Source organism: Podarcis erhardii (genome assembly GCF_964252035.2).
Source record: "Podarcis erhardii genome assembly, chromosome: 6".
Taxonomy (NCBI): domain Eukaryota; kingdom Metazoa; phylum Chordata; class Lepidosauria; order Squamata; family Lacertidae; genus Podarcis; species Podarcis erhardii.
In genome coordinates this window covers 38,702,064-38,727,219 of record NC_138510.1, presented here as the reverse complement: position 1 = coordinate 38,727,219, position 25,156 = coordinate 38,702,064, and the positions used below count along the sequence as shown (strand labels likewise).

Genomic DNA, 25,156 nt, shown 5'->3' with positions numbered 1-25,156 from the left:
CCCAGACCTCTGTTATGAAGATACACTCGAGTGAGTCGTTGGATGCTAGGCAAGCTATAGGGGTTAGTTTGTGCATCTCTGTTAGCAGGAATTCCGCCTATTATTTGTCAAGTTAACATCTACAGACAAGATGGATTTCTCCTGTAAGTCAGACCTGCCTGCAAGGAGAGTAATGCACAGCCATTTACATGAGTGTGGTAATTTGTGTGCCACACACCCTAGTAAACCTTGGAGAATGTCAATTTCCTTCACCAGTGCCAGCACATATAACCACATATAACTCTGGAGTATTTGAATGATACATCCCCCCTCTAACATCTTCTTGTAAGTAATATTTTTCTTCTTCTTTCCTGTTTGAAGAAAGCAAGAAAACCTCTGTTTGGATGGATGATGAAAATGATACAATACGGTGATAAATATTGCTAGTTGTATCATTACTGTCATATTAATGTTACATGTAAGAAGGATAAAGTCAATAGAAGCAATTACTAGTACAACTTCAAACTTCATTTTACATGTTTTGTGTTTTTGGAGAGTGCTGCATGCATATCATTGATTCCTATCAGCTTTCTACTAAGCCATGGTAGCTGATGCAATCTAGTGATGCATGGATATCTCCTGTGTCAGGAGCTGCTGACTACTGCCCCATTACTGCAGCTTCTCAATGAAATGTCAGCAGCAGCTGTCAGCTGTAGGGGGGGGGGATATACCACAGGTTAATTCATAGCTGCCAACTTACAGATTTGAAAATAAGGGACCAGCAGCCAAAATAAGGGACCTGCAGCCTCACCTGTTCCAGGCACTCCAGTCTTCCTGTCTTCCTGCAGTCTGGTCAAACTCATGCTGGTGGCTTCGAGAACACTGTCCAGCCAACTTTGTAACCAGAAGTTCAACTGAATAGAATCTGAATCACATGCACCACAAGGCCTATGCAGCCTCAACTTAAGATGGCTCCCTGGCCTGGCTTTGGACTGCAAAGTTTGCAGCAGTACGTGCAACAAAATGGCACCCAGCATTCAAAAACCTCGTCAGCTTGCATTAACTAGCCACACACAAGGCATGCAAGCTCCACCCCCCAGTCGTTCTTAGACTTCTTATTGGGTGAGCAACACAGCCAAGCAACACAGTTGGAGCCTCCCTCCTCCCTGGCCGGCAGGGAGGGAGGGAGGGAGAGGAGCTGCTTCCTTTGAAATTTAAGGGACATTATTTAAGGGACATTTAAGGGACATCCATCAATAAGGGACTGCAGCGGGACATGGCGCTGGAATAAGGGACTGTCCCTTCAAATAAGGGACACTTGACAGCTATGTTAATTGCATCCTGAGCTCTATGGGGTGGAAGAGTGGGATATCAAATCCAAATAAATAATAATATAAATAATTCCTTCAGGTGTGGCTGCGAAAGAAAAAAACCACATTTCTTCACAATGCTACATAGGAAGAGAGGAGGAAGGGACTGAGAGGCCCTGAGAACTTCTCCCTCCCTGCTGATGTCAATGCAGCAATCACTGCAGTAGCATGCATGTTCCACTTGAAACCAATTTTTCAGTGGGATGTCCCCTTCAAACCTTCATGCTCAAAGGAACTGGTGTACTAGGAGACAATGCAGGTGTGGTTTGTGTGTGTCCCTGCCTCTTTACAGAGGGCTTCAGATACTGCCATTACCAGTCCGTTCATTCCAGCATATTCTCTACTGTTCTATAAGAAGTCTTCTTCTTTTTCCAACCTGGTGTGTGGCAATGGTTGAATATTAAAAAACAATGACCACACTAGCCTGGAGCATAGCTGTTGTGTTTTCATTCACGGCTTCTTCTTTGCAGCTTTTGCACTTGTTGTGGCTTCCTTCTTCAGCGTGTCCGAAGCTACCCAGGAGCATCCATTGCATTAAACATGGGGCAGAAATGATCCAAACATTAGCATGACCAGGCGGCAACAGCCCCAGCCCCCGGGGATCACAAGGAAGGAATAAAGACTGTGAAACGTTATATGGAATTAAAATTAGGCCACAATTTTATTAAACTTCCAAATGTAGGAAGACCTTGGCTTAGGCCTTGGGCATGTATCAATCCCAGCCGGGGGGAACTGGGGCTCATCAGGGTAAATGGGATATGGGGGTGCTCTGCAGCCCAGCCCATATACCTGCACACAGGGTAGTTACTGACGACCTTTCAGTGCATGGCCAGTGACACCCATAAATATAACCCCTTTAAGAGGGGGACCCTGGAATTGTAACCACAGGGGGGTGAGTCACCACTTCACGTTCCCCCTCCCCATATAGGGAAGAAAAGACTAAATGATTCCACCCATGGCTGTTGTATTTTCATTCATAGTTTCTTCTTTGCAGCTTTTGCACTTGTTGTGGCTTCCTTCTTCAGTGTGTCCAAAGCTACCCAGGAGCATCCATTGCATTAAACACGAGGCAGAAACAATCCAGACATTTATAATAAATTTTCTTCTCCTGCAGTGCCAGGCCTCCTGGGTGCCACTTTGCCATGCTTGCAGGGAAGGACTCACTGTGAGGGGTAGGAACCAACCTTTTCTTCTGAGTTCTTCCAGAAAGCACAGAAAGACAGAGGCTTGTAACGAATGCATCCCTAAGTAAGCTTCCTATCAGTGCAAGGATTCCCACTTGCCCAATGGCACTTCCTCCCTCCTGCCTTCACCCTCCCCAAATCTGCTCCAGAGGGTTGGGGGAACCCCCAGAACAGATTTGGGGGGGGGGAGAGAGAAACAGGACGTCCTATTGAGCAAGTGAGCACTGATGAGATGCTTACTGAGCATTACACTGGATACAAAACAGGCCCAATTACAATGCCAGCCAAGGGTAATTCACTCATGACTAAGCTTCTACCACCATATAATCTTAAAGAAGCTACCATCTACTTTTGCATGTGCTCCGTTTTACACTGGAATAAATGGACAGTGAAGCAAACCTCTGAAGCCAGAAAGGGTCACAAATATATTTCCAATCCATCTGAGCTCCTAATAGCAGGGTAGGCTGGTTATCTCCTCCAAGGTCTGTAACTGGTATATTCACTTACACTGCTGTCAGACGAAGGCCTTACATGCATTCTGTCTGTGTTATGGGAGCCATGCCTCTCACATCCAAGGCTAATGTCGGCTCTGACAACAGCTATGGATTTGTAATTGGCAGGGCACATCATCAACAACAGCTTCCTGGGTGACCGTCTGCAGCAGACAAGTGGAGCAGGAAAACTAAATTGGCTATCAGACTCCATTGGGTACAGCTAAACAGAACACCTGTGAGACTACCCCCTCCTACCACCCGCTTACTGTTTCACCAACTCACACACAGTCTCCTGTTGTTCTAAGAGCCATCAGAGCATATAATAAGAGTTTCAACCAGTTGGAACCTCCTGCCTGCAGCTGGCAAACTGTTTCCCTCCTGATATTCTTTTATAGAGTCTCTGGCCTTGAGATATAGAGGGGACTTAGAAATGGAATCTCTGTAGATTTGCATACAAAGCATATCTTGATATTTTATGAACATCTAAGAATAAGCAACATTTTTTGAAATAGCACACAAGTAGCATGTGTAATTACATGGACATTTTGATGGCATGTCCATCACAATAATGGCCAAGGACACATGCTTGTTCATGGACGATTTATAGAAACTGCACGGTGCTACCACAACAGAGATTCTGGGTCCAAAGGGTAGGTAATAAGTTTTGGGCAGTTGCCAATCCCCCTTTGGGGAGGAAGTGGGGGCTGGAGACGGTGGTGGGACAACTGCAAGTGTTCTTGGATGGCATTGATTATCTGGATCCACTTCAATCTGGGTTTAAGCCTGGTTTCAGAACCGAATAAGTCTTTATCATCCAGATGGATGACCTGTACTGGGCGAGGAACAGGAGTGTGACCCTGCTACTTTTATTTGTTTTCCCTGCAGCTTTTGATATTCATATATCCTGTCCAGGCATAATGCGTAAACGCTACAATGGACAAAGACTGAGATCAGAATTCTTAGTACTTTCTGGGATACTAAATATACCCATATTTTCTACCTCCTTTCTTCCTGATTATTACATCTATCGCCATCACTAAATGTATTGCTTTAGTATTGCTCCAATGAGGCCAGAGATGCAAAACAAACATCTCCTCTGATTTTTACACTCCCCAGATCTCTGTGAATTAGGTTAGATAGTGAGGTAGTCTGCTTGACCAAGACTCCCACAGTGGGCTCCCTTTCTGAGCAGGGATCTGGACCAAGGTCTCCACTGCTCATGTCTAGCCCTCTGCTACTCACAGTAACACAGTGGCTCTTCTCAAGGGTCTCCTTTTCTAGAAAACATACATTGGAATTTTCCCTAATCTCTTCCTTCCCTCCCCTTTTGTTTTCTATGCCCCCTCTCTGTTAAGGAGATTGACAGTTGCTTTCTGAGCATTTTAAATTTGAGGAATTCACAACCGGAGCCTCAATATTTAATGAATTGCTTTGACCTTTCAGTGCCAGCAAAATGTCTCCAGATGTTGCTGCGTTCATTACCATCGCTGCTTTCTTGGGATATAAGCACGGAAGTCAGCAATATGTGACATATTAAATACATAATCTGTTGTGACGTGCATCTAGATAGGTTCGGTGGATGGGAGGATCTTAGGAGCATTGTGCACTTTATTCTTTATTTAATTATTGAAATGCATTTTATCTATCTATCTATCCATCCATCTATCTATCTACTGGTGGAAAGTGCCAAGTATTTGTCACACAAGGAAGAGGTCCCCCTGGTTAACCATAGGACTGCTTCAATGGCATTTTGCCATCCTTTCCCAGCAATCGTTTGTAACAAGACTTGGCATGGCTTCTTCTTCCATCTGCTGCTCCTTGCAGTTCATCAGAGACTGCTCCAGAATGATCTCTGATTTGAGTTGGAGGGAGAGGACTCAGGAACGCCACAGTAAACTATAGCTCAGAAGTTAGGGCACATAAGGAGAAGAAATGCATATGGAATTGGATTCTAGAATGCTATAGCTCATGTGAAATTTTGGAAAAGGATCCACTGAATCTATGTCTTTTACCCACACAGCTCTATCATAGCATGGCAAGCAGCCTTTGCTATAAGAAGTTAGGCAAAACATTTCATACCATAATTTTCCACTCTCTATTTGTGTGATGATGTAGAAAATCCACGCTGCACTCTGAAGTCTTGTTAGTGAAAGCTCGTTATTTTTACTCAACACCATGATTGTGTACAAAGAAGCATATATTCTGTAAACTGCAAACAGCCATTATTGGGGGTTTCTGGTGTGCTGGATTGCTCAGAAGCTGCATGTATAATTCTCTCTCTCTCTCTCCAGTGTAGCATTCTCATTTGACAAAATGTGTGCATCTTCATTACACAAGTACAGGCCTGTGTGGTTGATAATAGGAAATGGCTGCATGGTGGCCACTGTCAGAGGCATGTCGGCAGGTTAGATGAAGCATCGTGTCTGTTCATTGTTCTTTGTTCCTGTGCATAAGTAAACTGTAGCCTCCAGAGCTGTCAATCCGGTAAATTTCATCAGCAAAATATGACACTTTCCCCCCTTCTTTAAGAATAAAGAAACCAATTATTTCTCACTGTGTGGATCCCCTTTGCTGGAGCCAAATGAATGCTGTGTGAGCCTGTGCTTGATTACAGAATTGCTTTTGTATTCCATTTAAGATTGCTTCATCTCTTATCAGGGAGGTAGGAAGGCTCTGAATTGTGTCACCTTCTCATCTTTGCCAATAATGTCATAATTTGATATGGAAACTATGCATAACATTATATCCTTATTTGATTTTTAAAACATGCTTCAGCAGTCAGCTGAACTCCCACTAATGCATTTATCTGATTTCCTTCACTCCCTTTTTTTCTCTTCTGAAAGGGGAATATTTTGGAAAGAATATGCAGTCTTTGCACACACATGCACACAGAGAGAAAGAGAGTTATGAGATATTCTATTTTCTCCATTTTAAAAGAGACTAAAGTTGTTGAATATTTTTGAAGATCTGGAAAAAAAACCAAAATAGGCTGTTAATATAACCTGGAATAGCACAAAGACAATGTTACACTTTACTTTTCCTTTATTATTTTTCTATTCTAGAGCATGAAATATTCTACAGTGGTGCTCTGCATCTCATATCTCCTCCTAAGCTTCTTTCTCCCTGTTCCCATCAATGTGCTTCTGTACTCTTTCACATCTGTTCTCTCAAACCATTTGTTTATTATATTTATATCCTGCTTTTTCTCCAAGGAGTTCAAGGGGGTGCACATGGTTTCACCCCCCATTATTTAATCTCCACAATAGCCCTGTGAGGTAGATTAGGCTGAGATACTGTTGTTAGGATATAGTTCCATTCCACCTTAAAAAAGGGGAACAGGCTGTTGTGTGTCACATGCCTGTTTACTTCCTGCTTACTGGGAGTTTCCATTTTGTATATCGCTTTCGTTCCAGCTGTTTTCCTGGACACGGATGCAAGCAGTCATGTTTTTCCTTTGTTCTGATCAACGTTGAATAAAGCTGTAAATATGCTCTCCTGGCTGAATCTTCCGTTGTGGAAACTCTGCATAAAGGGTGTGCATGAGTCTTGGAATGTGTCTGAGGCTCGTGTCGCTAATTGACTGATGCTGTTCTACGGGAGACCGGGAGATCGTCCGGAGACGACGTGGAGGCTGCCTGATGCCTTCGTCTCCCTGGCAGTATCCCAACAACTGTGACTGGCCAAGGTCACCCAGTGAGCCTCACGGCTGAGTGGGAATTTTAACCCTGGTCTCCCAGGTCCTAGCCCATCCCTCTGACCACTATACCACACAGGCTTTTCTTTGCTGTTGTAACTTCAGGCATGTTCACAGGGCCTGAGCTGAGGGACAAGATGACGTCCTCCCCCTACACCACAAGCTGAAGCCGACTTCAACACTGGCGAAGGCAAGCCATTCCCCACTGCACTGGTTTAGAAAACTCAGGGGTAGCCATTGGGCAAAATAGAGAAATGGCTGCAACATATGCCTATGGAATCAGATGCTTTGTGCTGTAGGTGCACCTAGTGGTAGACGGTGTAATCCGCCTCCTGCTGCATCTCTGCTGCATACTAGGATGGACTGAGGAGGTGGCAGTGAGGCTGGGGTGGTTTAAAAGTGATGCCAAGTGTGCTGGATTGGCTCTGCTGACATGTTTGCATCATACCAGCCTTATCACCCCTCCTAGTCTCCATCCTAATATGTAACAGAGATACAGCTGGAGGGAGAGCAGGGGCAGCCCCATCATGCTCTCTGCTAATGTATGTACTAAAGCTCAGTTTTCTAGTTATTTCTTCATTGTGACAAGCAGTTAAGCTAGAGAGAGAGAGAGAGAGAGAGAGAGAGAGAGAGAGAGAGAGAGAGAGAGTTGTATGTAGTAGTTAGAAAGTGTTGGACTTGGGAGACCAGGATTTGAATCCTCACTCAGCCATGAACCTCTTGGGTGACCTTGAGCCAGGCACTGTCTCTCAGTCTAACCTAAGCCAGCATGATCATGAGGATGAAATAGGCCATCCCATGTCCAGCACCTTGAACTCCTTGGAGGAAAGGTGAGATATAAGTGAAACAAGTAATATACTATACTGTATTCATAAAGAAATCAACGCATAAAGTGTGAAAAAACACTATTAAAATGTATTTAAACACCCTCAAACTTCCAAGCATGATAGGGCAAGTCAGGTCAACGTGGTCAGCTGCTCCATATATAGAACGCAGCCAGTGCAATAAGCTTTGGGTTATGACAAAGTGAAATAAATGCAGGAGGGTAGTTCAGACAAGATCAATACTAATCAGAAGAAATGAAGTAAACCCTGAAGGAGGGACCAAGTGGCTGCTGGGATAAGATCCTCTTGAAAGCCAAAGTGACACAAAATGACAAGAGAGGTGAAGCAAGCAGGTGACATAAGGAAGATTACAGAATAAGCAAATGGCAATCGAACAGAGGGAGAGAGGAAAGAAAGCTGCTTTGGGGAGAAAAAGTCAGCAAGGAGAGCAGTGAATGAATGCATTAAAATCAATGTTAAAAATCAAAGTTATGAAGGTTAACTCTCAAACTACATATTCCGTTTCCTCTCCGAATGCCTGGCATAAATACCTCCATCTTAAAAGATTTTAGTCAATTCTAATTGTTCCCCTGTGTATTTTCCTTGCCTAGGTCCAGCTTTGCATTTATAATACACTGAAAGGAATTTTTTTCTCCCTCCTCCAAATAAATCCACAAGCATCCCTGAGGACTCTTTGAAAGACTTCGAAGAGGAGTTGCAGAAGTCAGAGAAAAGAATCTTGGGCTATATTAGGAATGTGGCTTTTTAAGTCTTCCTTCCTTTGGACATTTGGATTTGTTCTGAAATCTCAGTGCATTCATCCTTGCATGTTGTAGAAGTTTCCGAGCTATGTTTGGAGGGTGTGCTCAGTTCACAGCGAGAGCTGGTCACAGGTCATTTGGTCCTCACCACAGCACCTGCCAGACATCTGAGGGCTCCTGGGCTCATCTAATGAATATATATATAGCAGGGAGGTGGGATTCTGGCAGCAGATTCTCTCCCCTACCAAACACACCCCTTTCACTGCATGTCTGAAAAACACAGTGCTGTGCTGAAAATGCCTCCTATGTTTTCCCCAAACCTTCCAGCAATTAATGAGAAAAGAAACTACATCGTAAAATTATGAAAAAAACAGAAAAAAGAAAATTTCAATGAAATTCTCATGGGTGGGGTGTGAGACTTTTGTTGTGCTTCTCAGGCTTATTTTAGGCTTAAAACACAGCTACTTTGTTCTTTTGTCTCAGTTCAGATTGAAACTGATTTGAGGGGAAACACATCAAAACACAGTGGCTCCTTAAGAAATGACAGTATAGCTGTGGTATAGATGTGGATTGTGGCAAGCGTTGTGCACACACTGCTTCCCAAATCAGCAGTTGGAGTATACAGAATACAAAGTAAACAGGAGTGGGTACACAGGGTTACTGTCAAGGGGGCCAAGGGGGTGTATATTCTTTCATGCCACAAAAAAATATGTCAAGTGCTCTGTACTTTGCAGCTTTCCTGGGTGCCTTCATTTCCTGAAAGCCTCATAACTTCCTCTCCCGGGCTTGAAGTTGATCACCTTCATTATATTGGATTCTCTGTTATATCTGCTACTTTCCCACATAACAATCCTGTTGTGATCAGCCTAACACATCTATTTGTTAGACACTCCTCCCCGCCCCGGCAAACCCTGACGTTAATTGCTAAGCTCCACCAGAGGTGAACAGTGTAGGGTAGATGGTTACAACAGCAGAATGGACTGTACTATTATGAATGCAATTATTGGATTCCACTAGCTGCAAACCACGTTGCAAATTCAGTTTTCAATCAGGTTGCCATATTATCTTTTAAATGCCATAATTGCCCTTTGTGTACTGAGAAAATAAACTGCCAGGTTTTATTACTCCACCGCTGCCTAAGCAGAAAGTTCAGGGATGAAGTTTGTTGGCTGCAGAGTCCGCAGCAGGCAAAGCTGATGACATCATCGCAAATCAGAATGTCTAGATGCGAAGAACAGGAAGTTTTGATAAAAACGGAGCAAAAACAAAACAACAAGAGGGAGGATGGCTACAATCCTAAACACATTTACCTGGGAGTAAGCCCCACTGAACATGTTGTTGTTATTATTATTATTATTTCTGAGCAAGTGCATATGATTCAGCTCTATGGAGAGCAGTGGGGGCATAGCGAACTATATTCCATAAGCCCTGGTTGCTCATCTTGGCCAGAGTGGAAGGTGAGGAGCAACCATTTTTTGTTTCCTTATTGCTTCTTCTCTCTCGCTGCCCCATAGGAAGGCATGAAGTACATGTAACAGTGAACCACATATCAGAACTGGCATATCAGTCTGGCGCTGTCTCTAGTGCCTTTTTGGCACCTATTGAAAACCTTCCCTTTTTTAACAAGACCATTAAGTGGAGATTTGGCTTTTATCCCAGTCTGGATTTAGATTGGATTTGAAATTGGTTTCGGCTATGAAATGGTTTTGTTTATTTATTTTATATGAAGTTGTTTTAGTTTTTCTATATGATATGGTTTTACATGTGTCTTCATTGTTAAATTGGTTTGAGAGTTGTTGGTTTTTTTTTGGGGGGGGGGAGTGATTCACATATAGAAAGAAATATATGAATGACACAAAGCTCTTGAGTTGGCTGCATTTCAGACTCCCAGACCACACCATTTCCAGCCTCACCACTGACAACGGACTGCTGGTGGAAAGGAAAATCTGTGGAAAGCTCTGATGCCATCCAGGAAGACCCTCTAGCAGAGACCTCCCTCTCTGTGGGCTAACCTCCTTCTCCGCCAGCTGACTATGGCGTCCCCAGTGTCTTATGGTCTCTGGTCTCTGGTCTGCCTTCCCAGGGACCATAGGGTTGCACCCTTGTTTTATTTCATTTCATAATGATTAGTAACCATTACAGAGGAGAGTATAAATCTATAGACTTAGAGTAAGAAAGGGGGGGAAAGGACTTATTTTCTTAATCCTATTTTGTGCTGCAAAATCAATTATTGATTAGCTGTAACATATTTTTAAAATAATGTTTTAAAACATATTTGCCCTATATTTAGCCATAGATGATAGGAGCAAGGAAGGCCACTCAAGAAACAGATGCGTAATTACATTCCATGAATACAGGAAAACGGTAAGGAGCGCTTTGAGATTTAATTGACATTTAACAAGATAACTACAGCAAGTTAATTAGAAATTATCAGCTAAAAATAAGAATTAACTCCAAATAATCTTCTCTCTTGCTGCAATATTACTGTAGTGTCTTGTTATATGCCAGTGAAATGCCTAAATGATTTTTTCCATATCCTTTTTTTTTTTAAGAATTCATTTCCTTCAAACTAATTCCAGCATTATCAGTTCCTTATTTTGTTATAAAGTCACTGAGCTGATCTGCTTAGCAACAGATTAAGCCTTGTCTTCTTTCGTAAAATAAGATTTTCTTGCTTGTCCGTTGACATGCGAAGAATAAGAATCCTTGTAGAGCACATGTTGCGTTCAGCATGGGGAGTCTTTCACCCTATTTCCTGAACTGCGATCGGGGGTGAGGTCAGGAGGGGATTTAAGGGCAGAAGCCCAGGGCCCCACTCAGCAGAATAAGCAGAAGGCTTTCTGACTTTTAAAGCATTGGTTCAGAACCTTTTCTGGCCAGTGGGCCAGATCTTCATCAGGTGCCCACGTGTCAATCACCTGATGTCATAACAATGTCAGATGACAATGCACTTTAAAGCCCTTTAAACCTCTGGCTTCTGGAGATTTAAGGAACAACAAAGGCCCAGATCACCCATGCTGCTCTTTGAACCTCTGGTTTTCAGCTCTGGTTTTCAGTTGATGAGAGAGGAACTGGCATGCACAGCGAACACAGAATCAACCCCCAGTTGATGTCACACACATACCACTCTGGAGTGATGCCAGCTGACTGGCAGGTGGGTGTAGTTTCCACACAAAAATGGCATTGTAGGCCAGATAGGACCCCCTGGACTGTCCACCATCATTGTCACACTCAGTTTGCACAGACAGCCATCAAACAGATCAAGGGAGGTGTGGAATGGTTCTCAGGGTCCATGCCCCATCGATTCTAAATTAAGAGGGTGAGGGAAGCTCAAGGGCTCCTCAAATCCTAGAATACTGCCTAGTTCTCCTGTGCAACTTTGTTCCTGTTGCCAATTCTGTGACATTCTCAGCAAGCTTTATGACTTCGCAGAGCTGTAACCTGTGCCACTTTGTAAGTCTCGCAAATGACTTCTTGTAAAAGACAGCTCTCCCACTGCTCTGGAGTTCAATCCCACAGGCTGGATCGAAGCTTTGGGATGCTTTGATCATATTTCCTGTGGAAACCCTTTAAAAAGAAAATCAAGAAGGCATTTATTCAGGTTCCTATTTTTGCTTTTCGCTTTTTCTTGGTCAGTGAATTAGTCAAGATTGATTTTTCTACATGACTGAGGGAGGCGTAAGGTTAAAAGATAAAGGGATGGATTCCTTTTAAAATGTAATTTAGCATTTTCTGGTATTAGCCCTAATATCAACACAAAATCACTTCAATTTTCCCAAAGCACCTGGGACCCAGTTTGCAGCTGCTGAGATGTGGGAAACACTTTCCTCTGGAAAATCAAACAGATCTGTGGGTTGTGTGTTAATGTCTGTATGGAATAGTCACATTTCTGTCCTGTGGATTTGCAGCCTCTTAACTGGCTGAAGCAACAAATAAAAACGTTTCTTCTTCATTGGCTTAAAAACCAATGGGGTCTTAGAATTCCTTCTTTGGAAATATGGAAAAACATCATTGGGGCGGTGGTGTCACATGAAGCATCCAGTCCCCGCCCTGCCACTGCCCACCCCCCAGTGCATATCAGAAGAAACTTTGCATGCTTATCAGTGCACATGCATATTATACAGTGCTTCCATGCAAGGGGGCATGCTGGACCCCTTGGGTTCTGACGTCATGTGGAGATGCTCTAAGCATTTATGCTGGAACACACAGCGCCTTCTGATGAGCAACAAATGTGCAGATAGTGACATGACCATCAGACAGATGACCGGGAAGGACCCCCACATGGCCCCCCACCCCCATTCATGCATTCTTTGAATGAATGGGAAAGGAATCATGTGAATCCCCAATGAGTGGTCCTATTTGTGCTTTCTACCCAAGCTGAATCTGCTTTGATCGGATCATTTCTGAAAAAGCTAGGGATGCAGGTGGCGCAGTGGTCTAAACCACTGAGCCTCTTGGGCTTGTCGATCAGAAGGTCGGCGGTTCGAATCCCCGTGATGGGGTGAGCTCCCGTTGCTCGGTCCCTGCTCCTGCCAACCTAGCAGTTCGACAGCACATCAAAGTGCAAGTAGATAAATAGGTACCACTCCAGCGGGAAGGTAAACAGTGTTTCCGTGTGCTGCTCTGGTTCACCAGAAGCGGCTTAGTCATGCTGGCCACATGACCTGGAAGCTGTATGCCATCTCCCTCGGCCAATAAAGCGAGATGTGCGCCGCAACCCCAGAGTCGTCCGCGACTGGACTTAACAGTCAGGGGTCCTTTACCTTTACCTTTACCCAAGCTGAATCTGCTTTGATCGGATCATTTCTGAAAAAGCAGTCAAAAGTGTCAAATGGGAAGAAAATAGAGTTTGATTTGTCTCTCAGGAGCAATATTTCACATGACTGCTGGAAAGAGTAGCTTCATGAGCATGCATCTGGCCTCCACTTCTCATATAGACTGCAGAAAGTTAGACATTAGGATTGTTAACAACAGGAATTGTGAGGCATTGCCTAAAAGAATGCCCAGCCATACCACTGGCTGCAGTGAAAGGACAACACCTTTGCTGAATTCATTAAGATTTTTTAGATATGAAGTGATTTTTGTTGAATGACTTGCTCTATGTATTTACAGCAATACCATGTGCAAGGCAAGTTGCACCAGCCCATCTGGCTGTACTGCTTGCCAATTGCAATCCTAAAAGATGTGCCATAAGGCTGACTCATAAGCATGGATGGGCTGTTTTAAATATGGTATATGCCACCAAGAGTTCAAAGAACAGAAGAACACAAGACAAGCCTTCTGGATCAAGCCAATGGCTCATCTAGCCCAGCATCCGGGTCAACCAGATTCCTGTGAAAAACCTGCAAACTGGGCATGAGCACAACAGCACTCTGCTCACCTGCAATTCCCAACAGCTAGTATTCAGAGGCATTGTGTCTTTAAACAGCGGAAGGAGAACAACTAGCTGTCTAGAGCCAACCATGAGATTCTCAGTTTATTTTGAGCCTAATCAGTGTGGAATTTCTGGCAGGCCATTTAGGTTTGCGGCCCTCCAATCCGAACTACACTCAAGTGACCTCTAGTCAGGCAAACGTTGAAGCTTATCTTCTTGGGGGTATGGCAGCAAGTTCCACGCCGTGTCAGGTATCCCTCATTTCTCTCCAAGAGCACCAGTCAGCAGAACCCCTCTACCCTTTCCTACATAATGCATTCAAATAAAGTCAGCACAGTCAAGCTCGTTTGCATCTTGGCCCAAAGAGAATAGAAGCTAGTTAGAACTAAATGAAGGCTGTTCTCATGCCAGTTTGTAGGGATAATGGAGGAGACCCACTGGGGACTTTGCTACTGTTCTGCCATCCTCCTAACGAAGAGGCTTTTTTTTGTCAGGTGGCACAGAAAAGTCACCCTCTTTAGAGCCAGCCGTTTTGACTTAAACAGAGTAGATTAATGGTCTTGTCCATATTCCGGCACATGAAAGGCAGAGAGAGAGCACAAATTATTAGAGTGTCATGATCTTGGCATTAATATCAATCCTAGAGTCTGGTGCCAATGTTTTACTTATAACAGAAACCCCTAGCTGCATGCCTCATCATATTGCTGGTAAGAATAACAGGTAATTTTATGCAAACAGAACAAATCTGACACTATGTAATTGTATGAGGGGGGACAATGGAACAATAATATTAAGACAACTAATTGACTCAATATTACGCCGGTTTATCCTCACAATGAGGCTTTTCTTCTCCCCAGCATAATTGTGTAATGACATTTATGTGTAATAGACTTGTGACATTATAAATGACACTTATGTCAGGATTGTCAGGCTGTGACAGCTCTGCAGACAGCTCTGGCAAGAAATTAATCACTTCTGAAGCTTGAAAGTTGCTCATTTGTTGCTGCCAAATAAGATCTCACTAGTAAAATGGAAATGTCCCTGCTGCTCCTACCATTCTCCTCTCCCTCAGGAAAATGACTGGCCGTTCCCCTTGGGCAACGGGAGGTCCAGCCGCTGATGGGATTTCTTCATAATGGATGGCAGCATTCGGCATGGTCAGTGAGTCCGAAAGCCAAGGCTGCCCTCACTTGAAGTCCCCCCGCCTGAATGGAGTTGCCATTTCAATAGCTCATTTGCTTCCCCGGGAATGGAGTTAGGAAGTACAGTACACTGAGGTCCCTCATTGTCATAGAATTAGCAAAGGGAAAGACTCGCTTTATGTTTCTACAAGAGCAAAAAATGGAGAGTGGTTTGCAAGCAACATTTACTGTGGCCAATGAAATCAAGAAAAGAACAGGGTGATTCTGAGGCTTTGAGGAGTAATTTGGAGAATTAAGAAATGTTTTTAAAGCTTTGATTCTTCAGTTTCTGAAAGTGCTTGTAGCAAACAATTCCCCATATCTCTCCGCCTCCCAAGAAATATTCTATGCATAAATAATGTAAATGATACAGTCAAACATTTAATTGATGTTTGTGCAGATGTAAAATGTTACAAATTTAAGCCAGTTAACATAAAATGGAGACTGATGAGTAACAACCCAACACCATGCACTGTAACAGCAGAGCCAGAACTAACAATGTGCAGCTAACAAGTTTGGAAGGAGGCAAATAAACATGCAAAGTAACAATTCAGAAAGTCCTGACCTCACAAATCTGCCTGTATGCAGATGGCAAAGAAATGCTCTGAATATTTTGTACCAATGCAGAAATATCTATGGAAAGATGATTTTGCATATCCCTAGTTAGGACGCAGGTGGCGCTGTGGGTTAAAACACAGAGCCTAGGACTTGCCGATCAGAAGGTTGGCGGTTCGAATCCCAACGACGGGGTGAGCTCCCATTGCTCGGTCCCTGCTCCTGCCAACCTAGCAGTTCGAAAGCATGTCAAAGTGCAAGTAGATAAATAGGTACCACTCCGGTGGGAAGGTAAACGGCATTTTTGTGTGCTGCTCTGGTTCGCCAGAAGCTGCTTTGTCATGCTGGCCACATGACCCGGAAGCTGTACACCGGCTCCCTCAGCCAATAAAGCGAGATGAGCGCCGTAACCCCAGAGTCGGTCACAACTGGACCTAATGAACAGGGGTCCCTTTACCTTTACTTTAGTTAGCGGTGAAAGTCAAAACAATATGCTAAGGTAGCCAATATGGCTTGAATTTGCTAACTTCATCATGAGGTGTGCATAAAGACATCACATAAACATAGGAAAGGGCACAATTGAGGCTGTGGATGACTTACCTATGTAGTATTTATCTAAAAGGCACAACAGCTGCCCAGGAGGTGGAAAGCAACTGCACTGGCAAACCTATGAGCAGTATCATAGGTTTACACAATAAAGAAGTATATTAAATAAAAGTGGCTGAGTTTTGTATTCTGAAACAAGGAATTACAAATGTTGGCATTGTCAATGAATGTCTTTGTGTTAGAAAATGAAAGCCTGCCTTAAAAAAATCCAACATTGTCTCCCTCTCCCTAGTATCCTGCAGGATCATTTACAAAAATTGTTCCCCGCATCACTTATTTATTAATGTAAGCATATATCCCACTCTATTCAAGAGGGTTAAGGTGGATAATATGTTTTTTAAACAACCTCTTTACTTGCTTATCCAATACCATTAAGCATCTGTCCACACTAAAAATTATTATGCCACTTCTGATTTATGTTCTCAGATGAAGCCTCTGCCAAACCTTCAGTAAAGAGGATTCCAGGAATGTAGAGCATAAGATTCCAAGAAAGATTTTCATAAGTGTCCTTGACGTTCAAACTGTGGGAAATTACAGTGAAATATAACTATGCATGGGTGCTAGTTTTTTAGTGCATGAAGGGGTTAAGACCAGAAATGTCTGTTCCTAGACTCAGCTAAGTCACTCGCCCCTTACTTTCATGAGAGACGAAGTGAAGCTGCTTCTCTTCCTGTCCCTTGCTCTCTTTTCCAGCCATGCAACTGACCAGGATGAACCTGTCTGAACTTGCTTCAAGTTCAAACCAAATGTTTGAAACTAGAGTTGCCATATTTCAAACAATGAAAATCCAGACAGAAAAGTTGTTGAGCTTTTTCGGATTTATGCAGGGAATTCCAGATGTATAGCAACCCTATTATTCCTGGAGAAATTAAAAAAAAGAGGAGTTCCTAGAGTATCCCTCTCAGAAAATTATGCAGGCTCCAAGTGAAAAGTTAGGCCTTTATTGAGATCCAAATGTGCATAGAGGCAGCCTCAAAAATGAGCCAAAGAAATGCTGTTTGCCTTCCCACCGCAGCGGTACCTATTTATCTACATGCACTGGCATGCTTTCAAACAGCTAGGTTGGCAGAAGCTGGGACATAGCAATGGGAGCTCACCCTGTTGTGGGGATTTGAGCTGCTGACCTTCTGATTAGCAAGCCCAAGAGGTTCAGTGCTTTAGACCACAGCACCACCCACTCCCTACATAAACCATATACAGTGGCACCTCAGGTTAAGAACTTAATTCTTTCTGGAGGTCTGTTCTTAACCTGAAACTGTTCTTAACCTGAAACACCACTTTAGCTAATGGGGCCTCCTGCTGCTGCTACACCGCCACTGCATGATTTCTGTTCTCATCCTGAAGCAAAGTTCTTAACCCGAGGTACTATTTCTGGGTTAGCAGAGTCTGTAATCTGAAGCGTATGTAACCCAAGGTACAACTGTATCCTAAAGACACCAGAGTCTCCGCTGTGCCTCATTTCCAAAAGGAAACATGGACCCTGGAACCCTGTGCATTGGGAACCCACTCAGAGATGTGTAACAATATCGATGGGTTGATGCCACTTAATACTGTATTGGATGGTAGTTAACGTGTTCATTGTAGGAGTACAAAGTTGGAAAAGGCAAAGAGATTTTTCATGGAAACCTGTTGCTGAGGGATAGGAAAGGGGGATTGGAAATGAAATCCCACCTGCATCTATTTTCAACAGTGCTCCAAGAGCTGCTATGATGCACTCTTGGTGGACAAAATCCCCTGCTATTTTCAGGCTATAGGTTTCAGGAAGTAAATAATAGGGGAGAAATAAGCAAGCTCTTGTTCCAGAATTTAGGTACATTCCCATAACCAAGGCATAAAACTCTAACTTGGTGTGTAATCCTGTCAAAGAAAAAGAAGGTGATTTCTATGCTTGTAGGTAGCCTGCTCTCCATGTCAACTTGTCATACCAGCTGCCTCTAGGCTTCTGCAGGACTCTGTGATACTGATGACAGCTGAGGAGACCCTGTCTCACACACTAGCATCATCTGTATCTCCTTTAAGTCACACTATGTCAATCCAGAGTGTCCTGCCACATTTCTCTGCACATGGAAGGAAGATCACGAATGAGAGGAAAGAATTCCGGGAAGAAGTAGCTTCCAGTAAAATAAATGAGAATGCCTTGCATTGAATCTATCTGTTTTATTGTATTGCGATTTATGCAGCACCTTTTCTGGAAAACAGGATTAATCCCAATATGCTCCCTGTGAGATGAGACAAATAGCCCAGCGGAAGGGATATACAGATCAGTCTTTTTCCATTACAATTTCACATGTGTTCATTCACAAGTCCATTGCACCCTCATTCTGCATTAATCTGTTTTTTTTATTTTTAAAAAATTAACAAAATTCATGTTTAAATATCCATCTCATCACAAAATATGCATTGATATACTCTTTTATGCCTGTGCGTTTTAATGTGTTTTTTGCATTTTTAATTTACTATATCCTGAAAAAATCATTTTAATGAAGTTTTGTTTTGCAGTGTTTGTTTTGAGCTGAGAACCGTATCACTAAATTTGGAGAAGTGAGAAATCCAGAGGATAATTAGTATGTTCCAATCCATATATTATTAATCCAAGAAGTGCAAATACACTCAACTTAAAAATATGCACCAAATGAAATCCTCCCCCATTTCCAGCCTGGGGTTTGCAGAAGCTGGCCATGTACTGTTGGTACTGATGTGTGGCCTATCTGACATCTGATGTATCAGGATACTGGCACAGCCAGAAACATTTTATCTGCTCTGTTGCTCTCCTGTTTTTATATTGATATCTTTACTGTGTGGTGCAATTCTGGAGTCCACAAAGTGATGCCCTGTAGGCAGGCAGCATGGCATCCTCTCTCTCACACAAACCCATTAGAGCCCAACAAAGCTTCTTGGCCCTGAACATTTTTTTTAAAAAGTTGGGGAGCAGCTTTTCCTTTTTTGTTATTTGGTGAGGATGTTACACGGGTGTTGCCTGCTCTTTGCCTCCAGTTTGTTTCTGTGTGTAGATGTTTTGTCAGGGTTTTTTTGGGAGGGTGGGGGTTTGCATACAATCTATACAATCTGACTAGTGCCAATCCCCCCCTCCAATTTCTTTTTGTGTGTATGTGGTGTTCATGACAGTCTCTTTGTTCTCCATATGTGCTCCTGTGTCCAAGAAGATTGGGCCCCCCTGGTGTAATTAATGGTTTTGATTTTTGGAAGTCTCACCAGCTGCGAAGTGGCTCTTGGAATCATGTTGAACAAAGAAATTAAATTGTTTAAATGTAGAGAAGGCAAGGAGAGCTGGATATTTCACTGTCTAACCAGCCTAAACCTGGCCTACTGAGACACCAAGGAAAATGACAAGAAAAGAGAAGGAAAGGTCATGGGCAATCATTGAGTTCAGTGGGGCTTGCTCCCAGGTAAGTGGGTATAGAACCGTAGTGTAGCCTTAAAGTGTAACAGGTACACAGTTTATAAATAGGTTAACATTTTGGGAGGACAAACAGCCTAACTGCTAGCCCATGAACTCTCAGCCTCCTTGCAGTGAATGGATTTCTAATTCTTTTTTATTCTGCATCTCCTGAAGCTGGTTCACTTTTAAAACATTTCTTTTTCTTAGAGTGAAGGTCAAGCAATGAAACATAGCATAAAGGAGCCAATGAGGGACTTGGACCATGCTGCCATCTTCAATATTTGAAGTGATTGGGAGGCCTAACAAGATTCACCCTTCCAGAACTCCAACCTGTTGCAAATCATTGCAGTGAGAAAGGTGTGCACCATATGTTCATTCATATTCGGCATGTTTTAATTGCTTCTGCCACCTGGTGGATTAAAGCTGGCACTACAGTGTACAAAATTACACTAGGAAGAATACCGGTACATACACACACACTAAAGGGGAACGGTGTCTTAAAAGCCCCCTTTTTTATTTAGTTCAGATTGATGATGATGATGATTTGTTGCCTTTCAGGTTTGTCCCTCTCAAATCAGCTTCTAACAAGTTGAAACACAATCTATAACAACATTACAAACAATAAAACGGCAAAAATATAATCTAAAACATAAAGCAACTAAAAATAACATTACAGTAGGAGATTAAAAACAATATCAGCAGTCTAAAATGTAGAGGCAGACAGCAAAAATAACAATAGAAAGCTAGCAGAAGAAAAGCTAAATGACAAGCTTTTTAGAATTTTTAAAACAAGTATTTGAGGCATGTTTAAAAGTCATCTCTGTAGAGGCTGACATGCACTAGACATGGACAATCCTGGCAAGGTTGCACCTATTTGATGTATGTCATAGGACCCCCTCGCTTCAGATTTGACCCCATGGTAAAACATCCAGCAAGCAGATTGGTTGATACAGGATATCCCCAGTGCCTAGGCCAAAGTCCCTTACATCTGTAATCAAAAAAGTTGCGGCCTAATTTGAACTAAAGAACGTTGTCTTGTGTGATCTTTCAGTCTCGTGTCAGAGTGGTGAGTTCACAGCACCTGGGCAATGCAAATGATAAGCTGCTTCGAATTTAAAAAACACAAGTATTTGAGGCATGTACATCTGAACAGTACAAACCTAGGTTTTCCAGATCATCAGTGAGCAGTGCAGAAGTGGGTTACTCCTGCTTTTCACACATGCCCCAAATCTTCTCTCAAAGCTGTATTTTTGGAAATTGCATTTTCCCAGAAATTTGCGGACAGTTCAGTTGCTATTGTTTTGGAGATGAGGTTGCTCACAGTCTACCTACCCTTCTTTGAAGGGAGCCTAACTTCTGGAACCCAACAGCAAGTTATTAATACATTTTGTTGTATTTTTTCGTTCTATCACCCAAACTTGAATCCTGCTGTGCTTACTTGTTTTGCTGGTTCCCATTCCCAGAAGTATTCCCTCTGGGGAAGGGATGGTTGTTTTACAGGGCTGTAACAAGAACACGCATGGCAGAATAAATTTTCTAGCTCATCAGTGTCTATTTTATAGTGGCCTAAATGTGCAGTGGCTGCCATTGTGGAAGCTGCAGCACCAAGCCGAGCTGGAAAGTCTATGAAGTTTCCCTCCTGTCCTGACTCTACTTCCAGGCTTGGCCATATATCCACTTTAGCTCATTATGTCCTAAGTGTCTCTGATATAGTGCACCCAGGATGGTTGTTAGGGCTATATCTACTGCATAGATCAAGTGAGCACGTTGAACAAACAGATGGCGGTTGGATAAATCAAGGTGTTTTCTTTTTATACTTGATAGGTGAGCTGACAGTGCCATGATAGAAGGCCCGAAAATAGCAACCACTGTTTGTTCTCAAAACTGCTCAGTGTAATTTCTCTTCTGCCACACTGATAAAAGGCAAAACCCTTTCTTCATTCACTTGAGGTAAATCTATTAAAGTAGTTTTCCCATTTGCTATCAGTATCAGTCAGTCAAAGGCACCTCTTGTATTGCTCAGAATAAAGCTTTGGGTTCTTTTACAATCAAGACTCAGATTACCTCAGATTTGTCAAAAGCCAGATACTTTGATCCGAGGCATATTCAAACCAAGTTTCTATTTTTGGGGGGTGAATATTTGATGAAGTGCTGGCTTTTCATTTTAAAAAATGCTGTATTGGGGGTGTATGCAAATTCTCTTTTTTTAGCAGTTCTTTGGAAACTCTTTATGGATGACTTTGTGCCACATGATGGCTGAGGTAATGGAGAGCTGAAAAGGAAATGTCATGAATTCGCATGTGCAAATTTCACAAAGGTTACATGGATTCCATGAAGAGCACTATAGCTAAAAAGCCTTCACTGTGTTGTTGTTTTTGGGCCCCATGGGAATAAAAATCCTATTCTTGATCAGACTCAGTTAATGACTGAAAGGGAGAAGGATGGGTGAGGAAAGTCCCTGCAAGGGCATTCTGAAGTAAAAAAGTGATAATTCAAAAGCCTGGAGGGGGTGATTATGCGCCACTGACTGAAAGCAAAGCTTTGGACTGCAATACCCGATCAGACTATGCAATGAACAGAATTTTGTTTCTAAAGTACAAATACGATTCCATGTGGTGGAGGGATGTCACCCCACGGCACATACATTGTAATAGGATGATAAGGAAACTGCCTTACCCTGAGTCAGACCATTGGTCCATCTAACTCAGGACTGTTAGTGGTGTCCAAACTTTTTCCAAAGAGGGCTAGATTTGATGAAGTGAAGGACCATGAGGGCTGACCAAAGTTGTTAACCTTTTTTTTAGGATTGAAGTTATTGAGGTTTTTAAGGATTTTACCTCAGGAAATAAACTGCCACAGGGGCCGGATTAAAAACCGACCGGCAGCCTAGATTAGGCCCCTGAAACAGACTTTGGACGTGCCTGGAACAGTTCTCCAGGGATTCAGACAGGAGTCTCCCCCAAGTCTACCTGGAGATTACAAGAACTGGACCTGTGACCTTCTGCAAGCAAAGCAGATGTTCTGCTACTGAGACATGGGCCTTCCCCGCTACAGTTTTTGGCATAGGGAAGTGTAATTAGTGGCACAGATGCCCATGCACAGTCCATTGGTATGAAGATGACTTATCCACTTTTGTTGTACCATTCTCGTGGTAGGGGCAGCTGCCTTGCCCTTCTCAGCCAGGTGAGTGTGTGAACTGACCCCTATGCACGCATATTTCTAGATCTAAGCCATGACTAACAAGCATCTTTTCGAGTTGCCACTGTGGACAGCCCACGGAACCATCTGAACTTGCAGCAATGTAAGCTTAAAGGAGCTGGTACAGTATTAAATCTTTTGCTTTATTATATCATTTTGCCCCAAGCAACTACTGCTAACTTTTATGTAAGGGTCAGATGGAAAGCAGACAGATGCCATCTGCTTAGGAAAATTTGTGTGCCATGTGATGTTTCTTCCATCTGCAAAACAAAGAAATAAGCTTTCCCCTAGAATGTATTCCCTATATAAAATGGAATTCTTCCTGTATGGGATAATATAGATTGCAAGCTTAAATTTAAACACTTTCCCTTTCAACATAATAAACAAAAAGCAAAGAACAGGAAGAAGCAGGCATGTAACTTTATAGCTTGCAAAAGTGATTTCCTCCTAAAGGTTTTTATTTAGGTGGACAATATGACATTTTGTCATCCTCCAGGAAAAAGAGCAATAAAACTATTCATAACAGGTTATATTTGGCTATGTGATGAAATGGGTTCAAACGTCATTAAATCAGGCAATCCTCTATTTGCGAAATTTGGTTTCTTAATAGAGCTCCACATCAGGAAGGAAGCTACTAGATATGAATGTCACACCTGGGACTCAGCAAAGAAAAAGCACTTTGTATGTGTTGTATATTCATTATAACACTGTGACACCAGATGGCGCCGTGGAGTTCCGTTTTTGCCAACCCGATTTCTCATACAAAGTTTACAACGTGTTTAACTGAAAAACTTCTTTGATGTATCTAGATCCAGTCCTGGACTTAGAAATGCAAATATAAGTATCTCATCTATAATGCTTTAAGGCAACCCTCGATTTAGAAAGATGATGGGGCAGCAACACCTTCAGTTTTTGGGAGGGAGGCTTGGACAACCTCTTTCAAGTGTCTTTAAAGTTTTATGACTGCAGTGGAAGAGGTGGCAACATTAGTAGAAGACTGATTTTCCCCATGAACAGAAACCTTGTGAATGCCAGCCAGAGACTGAAAGAGAAGGTACAGTAATTGATCAGCACTTTGACAGTATTAATAATGCTGACAGGCTAGCATGTATACATTTGCTTAACTGAAAGCCTACTTTATCAAGGATAGAAATCCGAGTGTTACTATTTATATTAAAGAAAGCATGTAAGTTTATTCCAGAAGACCAGAAATCTTTAAAAAGCAACAAATAAATTGCCATGCCAGGAAACTGGGCAACCATTCCGGTCAAAGACATTAAGCAGAAACTTCAGGATGAAGGTGAAATAAAAGGCAACGCTAAGCCCCAGTTTCAGAATTACGGAAAGAACTTCAAAGCCGAGCAATTAAAAAGAGCAGAATACAGGGAAAATTAAAACTCAAGCTTGGATTTCAGGAGATGGGGCTTTGGATTCCGCCTCAGCTGCCACTGAAGTGTCATTAAGCAAGGACAAATATGCCTGCTATTGTCTGGGCAGGCTTCCTCTGATCAAGGTCAGGAGTCATAGCACTGGTTGGCCAACAAAAATGAAAGTTAACTGCTGCCATGGCAACCATAGCCTTTTCCTGTTGAAACCTGGCACCACCTATGTAGTTCTGGTGTTTTGATCTGAAGTAGGAGGAGACTGAGGGAACCTTAATGTAGCTCCATTGTCTTGGACAGATCACTTCTGCAAGGATGAAAGATCCACCCGCAGAGACTGAGGAATCTAGATGGGTGGCTTCTCTACTTGGTGTTCCTGTTGAAGTTCGGACCAATCCTTTGGAATGGGACGATAGCATGTATTCTCCTACTTAGAAGAGCTCAGGAAGCTTCATGGTTAACCAAGGAACTGGGAACAAATGAAGAGAGATGGCTAGAGCAATAGCAGCAGAAAACGCACAATAAATTCAACTGAATGCGGTTAACTTTTAGGCTCTGCCCGAGGCACGCTTGACAAACTTAGTCTTTGTGAATTCCAGAACAACCAAATTGATCCACACCAGGAAGACCAGTTACCCTTTGGATTTTGCAGTGTGTTTTGTAGTCAGCTCAAAAAAATATGAAAATGTGTGCAATAAAAAATGCACATTTTAGGATAAAATAAGTTTAGAAATCCATATTGCAAGAGAAGATATTTCCAAAAATGCATGCGCAAATATGAACGTTCATGTAGATTTTTAAAAAATCAAAAAATCAAATTAATGCAGAAACAGGACAGGGCAAATTTATGAATGTGCATATGGAAAACAGCCGCAAGCCATGGCAGTGGGTGGTACTCAGTTTGTTAATAAATTCCTTTCAGCACATATTGTACATTTTCCTTTGATCTTAAATAACTGGGCAAAAAAGGGGTGGGGTTGAAGAAGCAGGGGAAGAGACGAACAACAATTTTAAAAAATCACAATTATAAAAAAAATCCAGGATCAGATAACAATGCTGTAAATGCAGAATGATTTAAAATAAAACAGTTAATCATTAGAAATAGCAAATGCACATAAATGATGTGCTAATTGCATTGATGAAAGACAATAATT

The 25,156-nt window shown here is 42.5% G+C and overlaps 1 long non-coding RNA gene across 1 annotated transcript in view; it reads right to left on the bottom strand.

Annotated features, from left to right (window-relative positions):
• Positions 1-25,156, bottom strand: part of LOC309343472 — a 152,135-nt gene that overhangs the window by 21,314 nt on the left and 105,665 nt on the right. The gene's annotated exons all lie outside the window — the stretch shown is intronic.